Source organism: Ruditapes philippinarum, unplaced genomic scaffold (genome assembly GCF_026571515.1).
Source record: "Ruditapes philippinarum isolate M1 unplaced genomic scaffold, ASM2657151v2 ctg1511_1_1_1_1, whole genome shotgun sequence".
In the NCBI taxonomy this organism is placed as follows: domain Eukaryota; kingdom Metazoa; phylum Mollusca; class Bivalvia; order Venerida; family Veneridae; genus Ruditapes; species Ruditapes philippinarum.
In genome coordinates, this window is record NW_026852838.1 from 237,556 (window position 1) to 257,642 (window position 20,087).

General features: G+C 31.1%; 1 protein-coding gene across 6 annotated transcripts in view; it reads left to right on the plus strand.

The window, feature by feature from the left end:
• LOC132725844 (amyloid beta precursor protein binding family B member 2-like) overlaps positions 1–20,087 on the plus strand; it is a 93,740-nt gene that overhangs the window by 31,574 nt on the left and 42,079 nt on the right. For 2 of the 6 annotated variants that reach the window (XM_060711053.1, XM_060711061.1), the window contains one exon: positions 11,720–11,746. The exons of the other annotated variants lie outside the window; for them this stretch is intronic. The gene's annotated coding sequence lies outside the window, so the exon portion shown is untranslated. The remainder of the gene's footprint in view (positions 1–11,719; positions 11,747–20,087) is intronic. 6 annotated transcript variants of the gene reach the window in all.

The window sequence follows — 20,087 nt, forward strand, 5'->3', positions numbered from 1 at the left end:
CAGAATTATGCCCCTTTTTCAACTTAGAAGTTATGTTAAAGTTTTTGTAATAGTTCAAATATTTTCAAAGTCCATTGACATATGGCTTTGAAACTTTGCACACTTGTTCACCATCATGACCCCAACCTGTAGACAGGAGGAGGTAACTCTATCAAGCATTTTGACAGAATTATGCCCCTCTTTCAACTTAGAATTTATGTTAAAGTTTTTGTAATACCTCTAATATTTTCAAAGTCCATTGACATATGGCTTTGAAACTTTGCACACTTGTTCACCATCATGACCCCCACCTGTAGACAGGAGGAGGTAACTGTATCAAGCATTTGGACAGAATTATGCCCCTTTTTCGACTTAGAATTTACGTTAAAGTTTTTGTAATAGTTCAAATATTTTCAAAGTCCATTGACATATGGCTTTGAAACTTTGCGCACTTGTTCACCATCATGACACCAACCTGTAGACAGGAGGAGGTAACTGTATCAAGCATTTTGACAGAATTATGCCCCTTTTTCGACTTAGAATTTACGTTAAAGTTTTTTGTAATACCTCAAATATTTTCAAAGTCCATTGACATATGGCTTTGAAACTTTGCATACTTGTTCACCATCATGGCACCAACCTGTAAACAGGAGGAGGTAACTCTATCAAGCATTATTTTTTTACTATCAAGCACTAGAATAGTCGAGCGTTGCTGTCCTACCGACAGCTCTTGTCTAAGTAATTGTTACTCTTTATATAGAAATAAAAAAAATGTTGATGCAACCTGACCACATGATGTCTCAATGGAATTGCTTTAAATGTTAGTTATTGAAATCCTTTTCAGATACTCGGGAAAGCAAGAAAATCATATTCAAAGCGAGACATTTGAAGTCCATTGCCACATATCTAACATAATGAAGGTCTAAGAAAATGCCTCTTCCATCTATCCTTCCAATTTATTAGATTCCCGAGAATCCTAAGAAATAGTTTGATTGAATTACGCAGAAAATGTTAGATTGTAAGTCCCCTCACATATTTACTTTGACAAATTACACAATGTTCTACCATACAAGATAAAAGTCGGCAATTACGGAACGAAACATTGGCACAACTTCACATATTGGTTTAACGTGATGCGCATACAAATATGGTTTTGTCAGACATCAAAATTGCAATAACGGAGAACTTTGTTTTGATGAATAACAATGTTTTTGTAACGGAATGTCAATGAATTAACAGACATGCAAAATGTTCCTTGTCTTGTATTAGACATTGTATAGGAAATGTTGTCTTGTCTGAGTAACGTACAAGTTATTTCTCTTACTTTATTTTTGGGATAGACAAACGGACATAACTTTAAGCAAATATGTTAGCTTTATGCTTTTGTTTGATAGTTAGACATAAGGATATAGAAATTTACAAAATCAAAGTAGAATGTTTAAGGAGAATATATAATTATTATTAATTGTAACTTGCACAATTCTATGTTTGGTGATATATTTGAAATAATGTCATTTCATTTTGCCATGACATTGCGAGTCATTATTTTTTAGATAATCTGGAATCTGGGCCAGATTGAATTTCTTTTGTAACCATTGCTTGTTTAATGTTAGTTAGTTAGTTAGGTGACCCTCCCAAGTACTATGTACTACACACCCAAGGTTACCCATACCCCCACTGTCAATTGAATTGTCCTGAAAAGATCTTCTAAACCAATAAAGATGTATCACTATTGTAGTATAGTTGAATGGCATTTTTACCATAATGTCTAAAATTGTTATGTTTCAATGCAATGTGCATGTCTATGCTATGAAACAAATTCAAATTTGTAATATGTGACAAATAAATTCAATAGGGGATATATCACTTTTGATAAATCCTACAACTTATAAATTTAGGCCCATCTCCTATCTCCTTATGTATGAATGTCATAAGTTTGCATATGTGTCATTGGGGATAGATATTTATTACTTTGTTTATTTCAAAACAAGTAAATAAATAAGGGGTAAAGAGAATGAATAAAGAGGGTACTTGTCATTGGATTAAAGTCTATCAGACATTGTGTTACACAAGAGAATATAAATCTGAAGATTACCATGTGTCGTAGATAACCATTAAAAGTTTTGTTGCTGATATATAAGCATAATGACAACCTGTTCTAAGGGAACACAAATAATTTCAAATAATCCTTAAAAGATATAATTTATTTTTCTGAAAATTCAGTGAGATGCTATAAGTAATGCTCTCTGATAAATAAGTATCAGTATAAAGTCTGATTAATTCAAGAAAAATACCAGTTCCAAAGAACTTTCATTTAGTTTTAGACTGGTTTTATCTATCAAACTTGTCAGTTTCAAAAAGGACTCAATCGTCAGTAATCACCCACAAGGACTACAATCAAAAGGAATTACACTAAATGAGCTGGTGATACAGTCTACTTTAAATGGCAGGAAACCAGTCTAGTTATGTGACAAAGATTGTAATTCCAGTCTAAAGATTCCAGAAAATGTTGTAAATAGTATGGAATTTGTATATCAAATGACAAAAGAATAAGATGAAAGTTAGAATTTAGCTCTGTTATATCTGTATTGTGATTTTTCCATCTGTCAATCATGGTTGATTAGGTGCGTGACTTGGTAGGAAAAAAAGGAATGAATGGGACAGACTGCAGAATTGGAATGAAGTGTGCTTCAAATGACCATGCAATGCATAATTATTAGATCCTCAACTATAAATGACAGAACTACTTTTATAGAGGTTTTTGCCTCTCATCATCATTTTTTTACCCTTAAACCCCCCCCCCCCCCAAAAAAAAAAAAGCAACAATAAAACAATTTTCAATGTGCTGTCTGTTGAGTTTATTGTCAGTGTATCATCAGGGTTCTGTATGTGATTTCCGCACTCTGTGATACAGTATGATACAGTGACTGTATGATACATTATATGATACAGTCAGTGTTTGATACAGTATAATACAGTCACTGTTTGATACATTATGATACAGCCACTCTATGATACAGTCAGTGTTTGATACAGTATGATAAGTCATTGTTTGATACAGTATAATACAGTCACTGTTTGATAAATTATGATACAGCCACTCTATGATACAGTCAGTGTTTGATACAGTATGATACAGTCAGTGTTTGATACAGTATGATACAGTCAGTGTTTGATACAGTATGATACAATCACTGTTTGATATATAATGATAAGTAACTGTTTGATACAGTATAATATAGTAACTGTTTAATACAGTATGATACAGTCACTCTATGATACAATATGATACAGTCATTATAATACAGTCAGTGTTTGGTACATTATGATACAGCCAGTGTTTGATACAGTATGATACAGTCAGTGTTTGGTACAGTATGATACAGTCAGAGTTTGATACAGTATGATACAGTCAGTGTTTGATACAGTATGATACAGTCACTCTATGATACAATATGATACAGTCACTCTATGATACAGTATGATACAGTCAGTGTTTGGTACAGTATGATACAGTCAGTGTTTGATTCATTATTATACAGTCAGTGTTTGGTACAGTATGATATAGTCATTGTTTGATACAGTATGATACAGTCAGTGTTTGATACAGCATGATACAGTGTTTGATACATTATGATACAGTCAGTGTTTGATTCATTATTATACAGTCAGTGTTTGGTACAGTATGATACAGTCAGTGTTTGATACAGTATGATACAGTCAGTGTTTCTTATAGTATGATACAGTCAGTGTTTGGTACAGTATGATACAGTGAGTCCGTGTTTGATACAGTTTGATACAGTCACTGTTTGATATGTTATGATACAGTAAGTGTTTGATATAGTATAAACAGTCAGTGTTTGATACATTATGATACAGTCAGTGTTTGGTACAGTATCCTACAGTCAGTGTTTTATACAGTATGATACAGTCAGTGTTTGATACAGTATGATGCAGTCAGTGTTTGATACAGTATGATGCAGTCAGTGTTTGATACAGTATGATACAGTCTGTGTTTGATACAGTATGATGCAGTCAGTGTTTGATACAGTGTAATACAGTCAATGTTTGATACATTATGATACAGTCAGTGTTTGATACAGTATGATACAGTCAGTGTTTGATACAGTATGATACAGTCAGTGTTTGATACAGTATGATACAGTCAGTGCTTGATACAGTATGATACAGTCAGTGTTTGATACAGTATGATACAGTCAGTGTTTGATACAGTATGATACAGTCTGTGTTTGATACATTATGATACAGTCAGTCTATGATTCATTTATAAGGTTAACACTTATTAGTAATGCAGTATGATACAGTCAGTGTTTGATACAATGATAGGTTAAGACACTTTATGATACAGTAATATAGTTATACAGTCACTATGATTACAGTCATATGCATTAAGTCACTTTATGGTACTGTAATAGTTTGTCACCTTATGATACAGTTATTATAAGATAGCTACTTTATGATACAGTTATATGTAAGAACTTTACAATACAGTAAGGCATGACTGTATCATTCAGAGCAAGATCATGGTAATTGCCACATATTTTATTGATAAAATGCCTGGCTTTAATCTCTGCTATTGAATAATTATTGGAGAATAAGGTGGGTATTAAAATAGCATCTTTTTGACCTTCTTAGATTACAAGAGGAATGGATGCAGATATAATTGTCTTAATTGATGCCAATTATGGAAGCATGAATAATTCGAGATTGTAAAATCATGATATTTCTGAGAACAAGAAATGTTGAAGTGTTACAGTAGGTATTATTAGATAGATGATTTAGGCTTTTATTTTATGATGTTCACCGATTTTTCCAAGGTAACATGTCACATGATTTCTGACAATTAATGAAGAATGATCATGCCTAAATGATTTCATAAAGATCAGAAATACCAGCTTAGAATAGTTATAATGTTGACATTGTTTTGCAGTCTAAATTAACTGCATGTGTCCTAATTTTGTATTATATTGTCATACGACTATATGGTAATGTTTGGTTATTTTTCCCATTCATTAAAATATTGTGAAAAAAAATAAAATTAACACATTGCAAACAGTACTTACAATCCATGTAAATCACAAAAAATATTTTTAAAAAATCGTAATGGTATGTATCTTTATAGGACTTTGAGTCTACATTCCCGATATTTTTATGGAGATCAATATTGAAAAAGAATTAATCTTGTTAACTAACAGGATAAAAGAGGTGTTTATATTGACATTTACTACTGTCTGTATCACTGTTAAAATCAGTGGGAAAAAAATCTTAGTAATAGGAAAATGGTGATAAAAGCAGAAATCCGATCTTTATGCAAGAGATCCTGATATTTAATGTTCTTAACCATGGTGTTTGAACCTTTTTATGGGTCTGAGGTTTCTAATTGATGGAATAAAGCTGTCACTTTGTAAAAATATATTGTATATTTGCATTACTAATATCTTCAGTAAATGTATAAATCTAAAAGTCAATGGACAGTTTTGTGGCAGAAATGTGGCATTATTCTACAATCACGTAAAAATGGCACAAATCATAGCCGTATAAGGTCATGTTTTATGTAGATCATTACATGGCTGTCATCATCAAATTTGGATTAGAGAAAACAAGAAGTCCTTTGGGATTACTTTGTTAGAGATATATGACTGTACGCTTGATGGAAATATTGCCATTTTTTTTCAACAGAATTATTACTGGTATCAACATCTGAGGTTCAGATTTTGCCAACTGTTAACACATGATATAATGTTTGGGGAGGAAAATTGCTTCTGATAGAATGTCTCTTGTTGTCAACAATTGTAGATTTTACTGTTAATGAAATATGTATTATTATATTGTTCAACGTCAAAAGCTTTGCTTTCTTGAACAAAGGAAGTGTTACACCAGTCCTGTTTGTTTTTTGAAATTTAAGGAGTTTAAAAGATAAGAATGTTATTGTCAATAATTGATGTGTCTATTACAGCCTATTCTCTCTAAGTAGAACAGTGTTGATATCAGCAATAATGACTTACCTACTGGTAATTATCACCATTATAGAACCTGCAGGTCTTTAAAGCTGCACGCCTCATGATTCCTGAAAATTTTCATGAAAATTTTAAAATGTGATAAAAAGTAAAATACTGTGAAGTAAACAAAGTAAATAATTAACACATTACAAAAGGCACTTACAACCAATGTAAATTCAACCAAAAGGAGGTCAACATATGCAGAAATAGTCCTTACTGTATTTTAAGTAATGAATGCAGTAGAAATATGATTAACATTACATGGAAATTATTACTTTTATCTTGAAGATTTTTTACTTTTCTTAAAGCTCAATTTATTTTGTTTTTGAAGTTTGAATTTCTTGAAATATTTTGGCTCATCTACAAATGAAGCTTTAATACAGCACTATACTGTCTGACTAAACTACCGTCCACCAAAGTTTTTTGGTATTCTTTAAGTTTTTCAAATTTTCTTTTTCTTTTAATTGTACTGTTCAGGATGCATAAATACTGTCAGCCCCTTGAACATTAAGCAAAGATAATATCAAGAAATAGATTTAGCAATACTTGGCCTTTTTAGTGTTGACAATGAATTTCTTTGGAGAGGACATTTTTATCTAAATGCCTTAAGGTCATTTGAATTCCTGTTTTAAAAGCAGCTCTTCTGTGTCTTTTAAACGTAACTATGTAACTGTCACCTGGTAATGTCTCAACATAAACAGTACAAGATAAATAACTAAGTGCATTTTCTGTTACCAAATAGCTTTTAAAGATTTTCCTATGTAATAGCTTAGATTTCAAAGCGACTTTGCTGATACTCCATGTAGATTTGCAGTTTGTAATTTCCGTTCAAACAAAACACCTGTCAGGGTAAATGGTTGTTTTTGAAATTTAAGAATGTTTCTGAAGTTGGTAAACCTTTGTTTTTTGTGAACAACCAATTAAAAGTTTCAAGGATAGAAATTTTCTATTATGAAATCTAATGAAACATGCGTAAGTCCTAAAAGTCTTAAAAACGGCCACGATTACTTCCTCCAATATTAAAAGAGACGTCAACTTGGCTTGTAAATAGCATTTTTGTACGGCTTCATTTGAAATGCAAAGCTTGATTTGGATGTATTAAGGAATTGATTACTGTATAAATCAACAGTTCAAGTGCTTAAAACATGCAAATCTTAATGATTTCTGGTTTTGTTACCATGTGCAGTTGTTTGAATATGATTATAAGGGTTGAAACCAAAATAGTTTTATGAGATCAATATTAAAAAATAAATTCATCAAAATGTCCCTAATTTCTTTTTCTGTATTTTTTTTCTTTCAAAGATAATTTAAGCCTTGACTTCCTGGTTGCAACAGGTTTTACCCATCTAACCAGTGCAGACCAATATAAGGTCAGATCATGGTCTGTACTATTTGCTGTCATCAGTCACTAGAAATTTTGAAATTTTCCCGAGATATGAAGACTGATTTTGTCCAGATTGAAAGATAGAAAATCTGTATTTAAGGTTTCTTAAGTTTTATTTCAGTACTATTTTCATCTTCTTAATGTCTTTTCTGTGCACATTTAAAATATTTATCTTATCAAAATATAGATATAATTTAAGTCTTTTAAGGAATTTTAAGAATATGGAAGTAATTGGTAAAACATGCTTTTGTGTTTTCTTTATGTAGAATGTTGTTTGATCTTTGTACCTAAGGTAAAGGGGGTGATGACCAATTGGTTAAAGTGTCTGCCTCTCAACCGAGGGATTGTGGGTCCGAGCCCTACTCTGGTCACAAATATGATTCCTCATATGACACAAGTACTGGTCTTAAGTTTGAGGAAGTGCACTTGACGTTAATATCTGTTGCAAGAACTTGTTTTGCAATTGACCTAAAATAAATATGTTTAAACTAAAAACTTAGGTTAATTTGCCATGATTATAATGATTGTTAATGTCATGTAAAAGCAATTAAAGATCGTTTTTTTATTTAATTAAAGTTTAGCTTCATTTGCAAGAGAGAGTTAAACTTTCAATTAAACCCAAAGAATGAAGGGCTAAGGCATGCCATGAAAAACTCTAGATTACATGTCACTTAAACAAGGAATGTCAATGTTGCAATAAATGTATTTGACATTTCCTCAAAGTTTGAAGATGAAATTTCAGAGTGAGCTGAGTTCTTTATATGTTTCAGTTTGCACCAATTTCAGGTGAATTCCCTGTGGAAAAACTTGTCATTGAAAGTCTCGGAAATCTTGCAAATATAACAAATTGAATGTCATATTAATATGCTTGTCACTTTCTTGGTAAGGCCAGCTTGGTAACAGGCTGAATTGCTCAATAATTCGGGTCTTTTTAGTATCTAAATTGATTAATTAAAGATGCTCTCCCCTTAGGCTTCTTCAATGGTGGAGGTGAAAATTGCTGTTTATTTGATTACCCAAGTGAATCAACATTGAGAAGAAGTTTCTTTAGAAAGATCTTTTTGACTTGCACAACATAAATTGTGGTGTACTTTCCTTTTATGTTGTTACAGCGAGGATAATTCTTTCTCATTTTCTTTTACTGAGCAAAAGAAATAAATTCCTAAACAAATAAAGGACTTAAAGATGAAGAAGAAAATCCTGGAAATTCACAGAACGATATGTCTACATATACTGTCAGCTAGGAGATGAATTTGATATTTTGAAATTCAATTATTACATTTGAAGATAACATTATTTTATTGTTTAGAATTGAGCAGACCTTTTTTTTAAGTTATTCGCTTTTGTTTTAAAGTCAGATTAATTAAGCAGTCTTAAACTCAAGTTCTTTGTTACATTAAATAAACCCTTTTATTACTCAGTTGAGTTTTTTTCCACCCTTTGGTGTTTTTTTCCAGCCCTTTGAGGTCAGGTATGAAATGGTTCTTCCCAATGTTGTGAAATAAAGTAAACTGGGAAACACAGTCAAATTATAAGTGAATCTTGAATAATTTATGTCACCATTTTTTGGAAAAAATAATTTTCTAGCAATCAGGAACTTCATGATCTCCCAGTGAACCAAGATTATCTTCCTGTATGGCACATTTTATACTGTCAGGCTGGAAAAACATTGAGCATGCTGTTCTTCTGACAGCTCTTGGTGTGTTTTTATTCGCAGGTTTTGGCCTACTGTATATAAAATTAATAACAAAATATACCTTCTCAGAGAAAAATATTTATTAAATTTTGTTGTGATTTTTTTAACTCTGTGAAAGAATGTTGTTCGTAAATGCATCAGATATCACTTCTTGAGCATTTTATTTGAAAGCATTGACGTTAATAATTTGTTTTGCGGTTCTAATAAAATGAGGGAACGACCAGTTTTTGTGTTGTTTCACATTTGATTTTAACAACAAAATAGCTAATATCGACAAACAAGCCGATAGTAGGAGTGTTTTTATTGCCTCCTTGCACGAACTTTCTTGAAAATTGGCTCAAACTGTATCATTCTATCTTCTTGTTAGCATTAACATGGTTTTTAGCTCCACTTTTCGAAGAGTGATATATGCATATATAAATATGTTCAACTTGCGGTTCAAGCGAAATATTTTACATCAAGAAAATCCCATCTCATTTAAAAATTGTCAAGTAAAATTAGTAAGATACAATTTTTTTACAATATTATTGCTGTCTGAGATATCTTCACTGAGCTAAATTTTCTCATTTATTATGTTTCCATAGAAAAGTTGGTTTTATTAAAACAAAATAAAGCTCAGCAGTCAGTTATTTAAATCACAATGTTATCCTAAATTGATACAATTTTCTGAAATAAGGCATTGAAATACTTGATCAGTGTGTGGGGGTTAAATAAAAGCTTTTATATAAAGCAGTCTTGGGCTATATGGATTTCATTTGGGATTACAATACCCATTTAAGCATTTCATATTAGTTACCTGTAATAAATTTGTAATGTATTCTTTGACAGATCTTTTAATAAGAATATGATATTCTAATAGCCTTTGCTTGGACAGGTATGACTTGTGATTTATATTAACATTATACTACTGGGCTAATGGTGTTTCCCATTGAAAATTCCTGCAAGTTCATGACAAAAGGTTTCTGAAATGTATAATGCATAAAATGCTTTTAATAGTATTGGTTTTAAAATGAAGGGAAATATTCCATAAAAAACCCAGACACACACACACAAGAAAAGCAGGAAAAATTCCAGGATTTTAGTTTCAGGACCACAGTATGCGTCTATTAAAAGATTTAATATTTTTCTGCTAGACCTTTTTCAAAATGTCTCAAATGTCTTTCTTGGGACCATCACACTTTTTCTTTGTAAGAAATATACTATATGCTCCTAATATTGTGCCACCAATTTTAGATTAGTTCATGAGACTTTGTTTTCAACAGTTAATTTAAGGTAGTCTTATACCACAAAAAAATCTAACATAGGCCAATATCGTAGCACATCGGCTATTTTCGGAATGTTATTTTTTCAAAATCTTGGGCATTAGTTTATTTACAATTGCTCATTCATTATTGCTATTTACTAAATGCCAGTTAATATAAACGGTTAAAAAATTTGAATACTGAAGATTGTGAAAAATACATAACATTCCGGAATTGACCAATTGTATATTATACGATATTGGCCAATGTTAGAAATTTTTTTGGTGGGAAAGCATTGCAGTAAGACAGGGATCTTTAACAGACAATCTATACTGCTGGTCACACAAGACCATCATGACTATGTGGCTCTTGTTCAAGTATCTTTGTCATTGGAATTGCTGCATACGGATAAAGAATCGAATTGTGATTTGTAAAATTTACAGTATCAATTAAAATGCGAGCATTTTGGCTCAGTTATTAATTCTAAATGAAAAAAAATGTGATTTATGGGGATCTGTTATATTGCAGTGATTTTTCTAATTCCATGAGTCATATTCAATTCAAGGAAGGAAAAACAAAGCAAGTTATTTATGATGCTGTCCAAAATAATATTTTCATGCATTTGTATTCTATATAAAAAGCTAATAATTCAACAAAACAACAACAACAACAACAAAAAAAACTGATTTTGAAATATTCCAAGCTTTATGAAAAGTTTTTGATGTTTTACTGCTACCTTAGGGAAGATCAGTAGCAAATTTTGCTGAAATAATTCATGCTATATGTTTGCACTGAAATAACTTTTAGTTCCTTATAATTATTATTATTAATGACATTAAATTATAGAATTGAAAACCCTGCCTCTGAATGAGAAATTCTGTAACAATAATGAAATCCTATGGGATAGAATTAATGGCATTTTTTTGTGTTGAATGATTTTCATGTTATATTGGTATTCAATGTTTAATTAAGTTTTCATATTATACTGGTATTTGACTATTTTTGTACATTTCTCTCTTTAGAGGTGTTGTAAATGTCAAATCTTAGATGAAATACAAGAAATATCATGTATTGATGAAATTAATACTTTGCTTTTGTCAGTTGAGACAAGAGCGTGATTATCTGTTTTGCACAATATTTGAGTTACAAACAGTTTTAAAATGACTGTATTTGCTAAATAGAACCACATTTTATTTGTTTTAATATTTTTATTTACTTATTTGAAAATTTAAACTTCATTTTATAGTTTAATATTTTATTTGCAGTAAATATTGGTTCTTTATGTAAAATAATATTTTATTTGCAGTAATATTGATTCTTCATGTAAATGGGGAGCTCATGTGCTGTTGATTAAAGAATGTATTTTGTGTAAAACTATATAATGTTTTGCTATTTTCAGGACAAAAAGGATCTAATGGTTAACATTGTAAGTAAATAATTAACAATGTATACAGAAATTGAGATGCAATCTAAAAGCCATTTTGACTGAAACACAGGGCAAATGAGTGTATTTGTTGAAAACAATTTTTAATGTTCTTTTTTTGTATTAATTGTTTATAAAACTTTGTACAGATTGTTTTTGTGTACTAAGTCTTGACTTTTTAAGTTTTTAGTTGTTGTCATTGCCCTTGAGTTAATCATGTTTTTGATTTCATGTTGCACAATTTAGTTTGAAAAGCTGTGCTATTTTTGTAATCAAATGCGTAGTTTTGTTGGTGTTTTTTTTTTTAATATGAAATGTTATTAAAGTGTTATTTTTTGGCAAAACAAATGGCTTTGGATTGATAATATCAGGCTTTTGATTAAAATAACCCACTAAACTGCTTATCACTTAACATTACTAACAATCTGTAGACCTTAGGAAGTTAACCCTGGTCATGTGTTAACAAGTTAATCTATTATAAAAACCCTGAAATTTATGTAATACACTTGAAATTCTGGTAACTTAAGTGCTTTTAATTTTGAACTGGCTTCATTGGTAGTTATTGAATCAAACAATTCAACTTGAGTTCTGGGACCAGTAGATAAATGACAGACAGGATGATTATCCACAAGTTGCTGTGTTTTGTTTCCCATAGCATTTTCACAGTGCTGATTTAATATATGTACATAATATTTGTTTATTATCCAGACTTCTTAATGTTGTTAATTTAAAGTTTAAAATTATTCAGTTATAAATTTCCTTTCTAACAAGTCTTAGACTTTGGACATAAACAGAAATGGTGTTGACTCTGGGACACAGGGCCAAATTTAATACACCCATTGATTATATATTGATATGATCAAACACAATATTAGTTGTAATAGGGGTTAATTACTTAGGGTTAAGATGGTTAAAGTCGTTAACTGAATCAAACCACTCGCCCCTCATCACTGTGGGTTTGAATCCCAATTGGGACTTTGGATTCCTTCATGTCATTGGAAACTATCCAGCTAAGCTTACCAAAAGTTGATGGTTCTATTCTGTTCCTGAAATACAAGGGCAAAGAAAGACACCTGATGTCTTCTTCCATCAGTAAAGCTGGAAAGTTGCTATATTGACCTTTACTGTATTCAGATACGACGTAAAAAAAACAACCCAAAAAAAGTTTTAACGGAACATTACTATTATTCTTTAATCTTTATTCATTTGGAAAAATTCTCTACTTTGTCCATTAAATTGGTATGAAAGTCATACAAAATTGATTTGAAACTGTTTTTGTTTTAATTATAGTTATTGGAATTCTCGAGACTCAAACAGTTTCAATGATATAACGTAGGAAATATATTTAAGTTAGTTATAAGTGCAACTACTCCTATATTTACTGTAACAAATAACTGCGGTAAAACCTTGTTATACAAAACAAGATTAACATCGAGAATTACAGCATGATGTATTGTCGCAATTTCACATATTGGATTTACGTGATGTGCATACAAATATGGCTTTGTCAGACATGAAATGGCACGAGGTAGAGAAATGTTCCAACCGAAAAACAATATTGGTAACAAAATGTCTTCATTAATTTACAGCAATGGTAAAATAGTGGTTCTTTATACCTACAATTTAAAGTTCTTTTTATGACTAACTTGTTTAGTTTGGAATTGTGTCAAATTAATGTCAGTTTTATATACTTGTTAAACTACATTGTTTAAGGCTGAAGTTCGAACTTTATAATTTTAACATCAAAATAAAAGTACAATGGTGTTATCTATGATGATATATATATATAAACTTACTTATAAATAACTGTCAATCAAATGTAGTGTCAATTAATTCATATCTGTAACAATTGGCATGGCATGAGGCTTCAGGGTACAATAATAATTTTATAAGCTTACAATAAAAGCATGATAGAAGTTCGAAAAAGTGACTTATATTTGGATGATATTGTGTTTTCTTTGTAATAATAAATACAAAATCCTGTCTGTAAATGTAATTGCTGTGTAACTTATTTTAGTGATAAGTTTTTCTCTATAGGGACTTGGTTTGGCAGTTTTATTGAAGAAATACAAGAAAATCAATTTAAATGACTAAGATTTAATAAATTTTGAAAAATATTTCTGTAGACATACTGTTATATATTAAAAAACTGTAAGGCATTTTAATTGCCGGATCCTAATTTACCATGGCCTTAACTTAAAAGGTTCATAGTACTGTCTCTTAACTTAACCCTTTACTTAAATTTTATAAATGGACTTATGTACAATTTCTGATTTTTGGAACTGTCAGTTATCAATTTTTTGGGGATATCAAGATGAAAATTTGAAAGTAAGAGCAAATAATGGCCAGATTGCACAACTAGATATGGGTCTGATGTTAAAGGCTGAGCACTTCAGGTCCCAGCAGGTTAAGGGTTAAAACAGACTGATTTACTCCAAGAGATTCAAAGAAAATTAATTGTTGCAATTTTTCTCTTCACAGACTCTGGCATTACTTTATCAAACTTGAAACTTGTTGTTGAAACTTTTATCTGAAGATTCCAGAAGCAGTAGAAAATTTGTATATTAAATGAGGTAAACAGCAAAAAAAATTCTGTTGTAACCAAAATACAATTTTCCATGTGTCAATTATGGTTGATTACACTAGTGACTTAGATTTATTGAGGTTAAGAATTCAAATATAATATGTTTTGGTCCACTTAAATTGCAGAAAGACTTTATTCAGATAGACATTGTCTAATGGTTTGGAATAATATGTTGCTATTGAAACAATTTAAATTTTTATCAATAAATAATGAACAATTAATTTGAGAAAGAAGTTGTACAATTACATAAGAGAATAATTACGAGGTTCAGAAAGTCTTGCCATCATGCCTGGACCCTTATATGTAACTTAATGAAAACCTTCACATTTTACCATAAATGTTTTTCTTTCTCTTAACCAGAAAGCTTTGCCATTATACCATGTATGTTATATTTCACTAAAGCCTAATTTGTCATTATACCACAGTACTATGTGTTTTACTAATCGAAAGTCTTGTCATTATAAAATAAATGTGTTTCACTTATCGAAAGTCTCGCCATTATAGAATAAATGTGTTCTACTTACTTAAAGCCTTGCCATTATGAAATAAAAAGCCTTGCCATTATGAAATAAAAGTGTAACACTTATCGAAAATTCTTGCCATTATGAACCCTACTGAAAAATTGACTGGGAATCCCACTGGGATGAGGGTGGGATCCCAGTGGAATTTCAATTGGGATCCCAGTGGGACCCACTGGGAAAATTGGTCAGGATCCCCCTGGGATCCCGCCCTTATCCCAGTGGGATCCTACCAAATTTCCCAGTGGGATCCCAGTACTGTCCCAGTGGGATCCCAGCAGGATCCCAACACTATCCCAATGGGATCCCGACCAAATTTCCCAGTGGGATCCCACCCTCATTCTAGTGGGATCCCAACATTATCCCAGTGGGATCCTGACCAAATTTCCCAGTGGGATCCTGACCAAATTTCCCAGTGGGATCCCAACACTATCCCAGTGGGATCCTGACCAAATTTCCCAGTGGGATCCTGACCAAATTTCCCAGTGGGATCCCAACACTATTCCAGTGGGATACATGTCCAAGTAAAGCACAGATACAGAGACTAAATTATGTTTAAAGACTAAACTGAAAAACTGATTTGGGGATCAACATCTCTTTCAGATTGTTGAGACAGCTTTTGTCAGCTTACATTAATTTACTCTTGATGATTGCATCCTGGGGTGGGATCCCAGTTTGATTTTCTGTAGGGAAATAAATTTGTTTCACTTAACGAAAGTCTTGCCATCATAAAACAAAATTGTTTCACTTAACGAAAGTGTTGCCATTATAAAATAAATGTGTTCCACTTACATTATAAAATGTTGCCATTATAAAATGAATATGTTTCACTTACTGTAAGCTTTGCCAATATAAAACAAAATTGTTTCACTTACTGAAAGCCTTGCCATTAAAATATAAATGTGTTTCACTTACAGAAAGCCTTGCCATTATAAAACAAATGTGTTTCACTTACTGAAAGCCTTGTCATTACAAAACAAATGTGTTTCACTTAGTGAAAGCCTTGCCATTATTAAACAAATGTGTTCACTTACTGAAAGCCTTGCCATTCACTTACTGAAAGCCTAAATGCCATAATAAAATAAACTGTTTCACTTAGTGAAAGCCTTGCCATTATAAAACAAATGTTTCACTTACTGAAAGCCTTGTCATTCACTTACTGAAAGTATTGCCATTATGAATTAAATGTGTCGCACTTAGTGAAAGCCTTGCCATTATAAAACAAATATGTTCACTTACTGTTAGCATTGCCATCCACTTACTAAGAGTATTGCCATTATAAAATAAATATGTTTCAAGTACTGAAAGCCTTGCCATTATAAAATAAATATGTTACAATTACATAAAGTCTTGCCAATATAAAATAAATGTGTTCCACTTACTGAAACCTTGCCATTATAAAATTTATATGTTACACTAACTAAAAGCCTTTTCATTATAAAATAAATCTTGACTTACTGAAAGCCTTGTCATTATAAAAAATGTGGATTAAATGAAAGTCTTGTCATTATAAAATAAATGTGTTGCACATACTGAAAGCCTAGCCATTACAAAATAAATGTGGACTTACTGAAAGCCTTGCCATTATAAAATCAATATAGACTTACAGAAAGCCTTGTCATTATAAAAGAAATGTGGACTTACTGAAAGCCTTGTCATTATAAAATAAATATGTGATAAGTTAAATGTGTTACACTTACTGAAAACACTTACTGAAACCCTTGTCATTATAAAAAATGTGTTACACTTACTGAAAGCCGTGTCATTATAAATTAAATATGTTACACTGACTGAAAGTCTTGCCATTACAAAATAGATGTGGACTGAAAGACTCAACATTATAAAATAAATATGGTACACTTACTGAAAGCCTTGCCATTATAAAATCAATATGTTACACTTACTGTAAGTCTTGCCATTATAAAATAAATATGTTACACTTACTGAAAGTCTTGCCATTATAAAATAAATATGTTACACTTACTGAAAGTCTTGCCATTATAAAATAAACATGGACTTACAGAAAGCCTTGTCATTTACTTACTGAAAGTTATTATTGACATAATAAATTAAATATGTTTCACTTAGTGAAAGCCTTGCCATTATAAAATAAATGTGGACTTACAGAAAGCCTTTTCATTCACTTACTGAAAGTACTGCCATTATAAAATAAATATGTTTCACTTAGTGGAAGCCTTGCCGTTATACAAACATGTTTCACTTATTGAAAGCCATTGCCTTGCCATAAAACGATGCAAGTGTTTCACTTATTGAACCTGCCTTGCCATTTCCAAATTTAACAGATGCTCTTTCTGTAATTTATATCACAATTTTTTTTTCAGCTGATTTTGGTGTAATGAAGTTAAACATGAAGTTACCCTATTTTCTGATATTTTTTTCTTGTAGATCAATATGAAATAGAATTAATCTTGTATTACTAACAGGATAAAAGAAGTGTTTATATTGACATTTACAACTGTCTGGTACTGTTAAAATCTGTGGGAAAAATTCTTAGTAATGGGAAAATGTTGGTAAGAATCATTAAACTTAAAAGAAAATTTATCTTTTTGGGGTTGGTTTTTCCAATTTTATGAGCCAAAAATCATATTTAAAGGATCATAAAGGCCCAGGGTTTATCACTGTTAAAAAATTTAACAAATTTTTTAGAAAAAAATTTTTAATTTTATTACAATTTACATCTTAAACAATTTAGAGAATGTTTTGCCCTTTATATAAAGGGGGGGTTTAAATTAAGATTTTATTATATAGGGGGATTTTTACAGGGTTTTAATCACACGGGCCCAAAAACTTAATTTCTTAAGTCTGATTTTAAACCCCATGCTGGGGATTCTAATTGGGTTTAGTTTTTTGCTGCAATTATCATTTTTTCAATTATACTTTTAATTTTTTAAATTTTTTATTTGTTGAACAACAAAATTAATGCCTGTGTTACCCGTTAGGGAAACTACTTCAGATTTTTTATAAAAATGAAATTTTTTAGATTTTTAAAAAGCTTTAAATTTTACTGTAAATAATGACAATTTCCTTGCCATGTCTAGAGGAGAATGTTTGTGTGCCCTGAAAAAAAGAAAGCATAGAAAAATATAGTTTTGTAAGTAGAAGCTTATGGCACACTGATTTTGTATGGTTGTTTTATTAATTTATTTTTATTTCATTTTCAGAATCTAGAAGAAAAATATTATATACATGCAAGGTTTCTTTTGAAGGTCTTTACATATAAATCACAAATTGACATAAATTCTGGATAACTCATACTTTGTTTTCATATATATCGAAATAGTTGACTGTGTTATAATTACTTGCAGAAGGAAGGGTGATATATACCTTACAGATTGTATAATTATGCTTTTGCAAGTACAAATGTATTTATGACACACTTTTAGAATATAAAGAAATTTAAAGCACACTTTTCCATCATGTTAATTTAGATTTATGGTATGAACATTGCTTATGGTATTTTGGAACAATTTGGGGACTCCCAGGTATTTTTCCCCCACAATTTCTGGTGATATATAAAGTTCAAGAATTATTTGCTGCCATAAAAGCAGTGTTCTTTTCGAAAAATACCAATGGAATTTTTTGTCATCATTTACCTTAAATATCATAAGATTTTTACTTTGCAATAACAAATTGAATGTCATATTAATATGCTTGTCACTTTCTTGGTAAGGCCAGCTTGGTAACAGGCTGAATTGCTCAATAATTCGGGTCTTTTTTAAGTCACTAAATTGATTAATTAAGGATGCTCTCCCCTTAACGCTTCTTCAATGGTGGAGGTGTAAATTGCTGTTTATTTGATTACCCAAGTGAATCAACATTGAGGAGAAGTTCCTTCAACTTGTACAGGAATAAATGACTGTTTTATAATTACTTTACTGCTTTCTCAATATAATTCAACACTCCAGGATAGAGCACTTTGCAAAAAGATGACAATTGATTGACATTGATTGACATGGAAGAGTATTGGCCCCTTAAATGTCGATCCGTTTGTATTATTTAAAGAGTGTAATAGTTTCAAGGGCTGTTTTCTAAGAATTGTTGACCTTGAACTGTATAACAAGGTCAAGGCTTGTATTTAGCCTTTAGAGGTCATAATGAAATGAAAGGTCAATAAGAAAGATTTTGGAAAATACTCTGTTGTCAATTTTATAATAAAGTAAACAAGAAGGTGCAGCCTTTCAAATATGGCTATGCTTTAATACTGTTGGCTTCTCAGTTTTATATTATCTTGGTACATAAAAAATCCAGGAGTCCCATCATGCACTTAACCAAATTCAAAACTGGACTAGCCTGTTGAAAGCCCTCTGTCAACAAGGAAAGGTCACCAATGAAATGGTTTATAGGTTGGATATTTTTGTCATCTTGAAGTTTTACTTCTTAGTAATTTAAGCCATTGTTATTCATGTAAATCAAACTGTCAATTTGTGTACATCATTATCTGGCAGTTGTTGGATGGCTCATCTAAAATTGTAATTACACATTCAGGCTGAAATATTGGAGGAAACATGTTATTTTTGATGAGCTGTGACTCGGAAAATCTTCATTAGCACTGATTTTATGCTTAAATAGTTTTAGAATCATCAAGAATAATTGTGATACAAAAACTTAGATGAAAGACATTGGTGTTGTTTTGCAATCAATGGTTAACCCTTATACAGTAGAACCTTTGAGTGGTTCTTTGTTGATGTGTCAAAGTAACCAATAAGGCCAAGTTAGTTTTCCCTATCTATATATGTACTATTTGAGTCAAAGTTTTCTTGATGTCCAATTTTGTAATTATTCAAGTACACTTTACCATAAATAAGTCAAATTTGGAACTTCATTTGCACCATCTGGCATATCAAATGAAGTCCTGGTTTATGTTACTTGGTAGGGGCATTCCCCATTGCCAGTACTAGATGGCCTGAATACTGATTTTGAGATCATTATAACTCAAAGGTCAAGGTCACAGTGATGCTTAATGTAAAATCCTAATATACAATAATTTGAGAAGGACTAAGCCATTGTGTTTGTAACTTTTTAGGGACATTGCCAATGGCCAGTAGATTATCCCTATTGATTTTGTGGTCATGTGGTAAAAAAAGGAAACACATTAAAAAGCAATTTTTTCTGATGAACCAATTGGAGTAGTCATCATGAACAAACTTCAGTTTGAAGTATTCTTGGATGTGATCCTCTCTTTTTAAAAATTTCTTCATGCTGGTGAGCATCCCTTGACTTT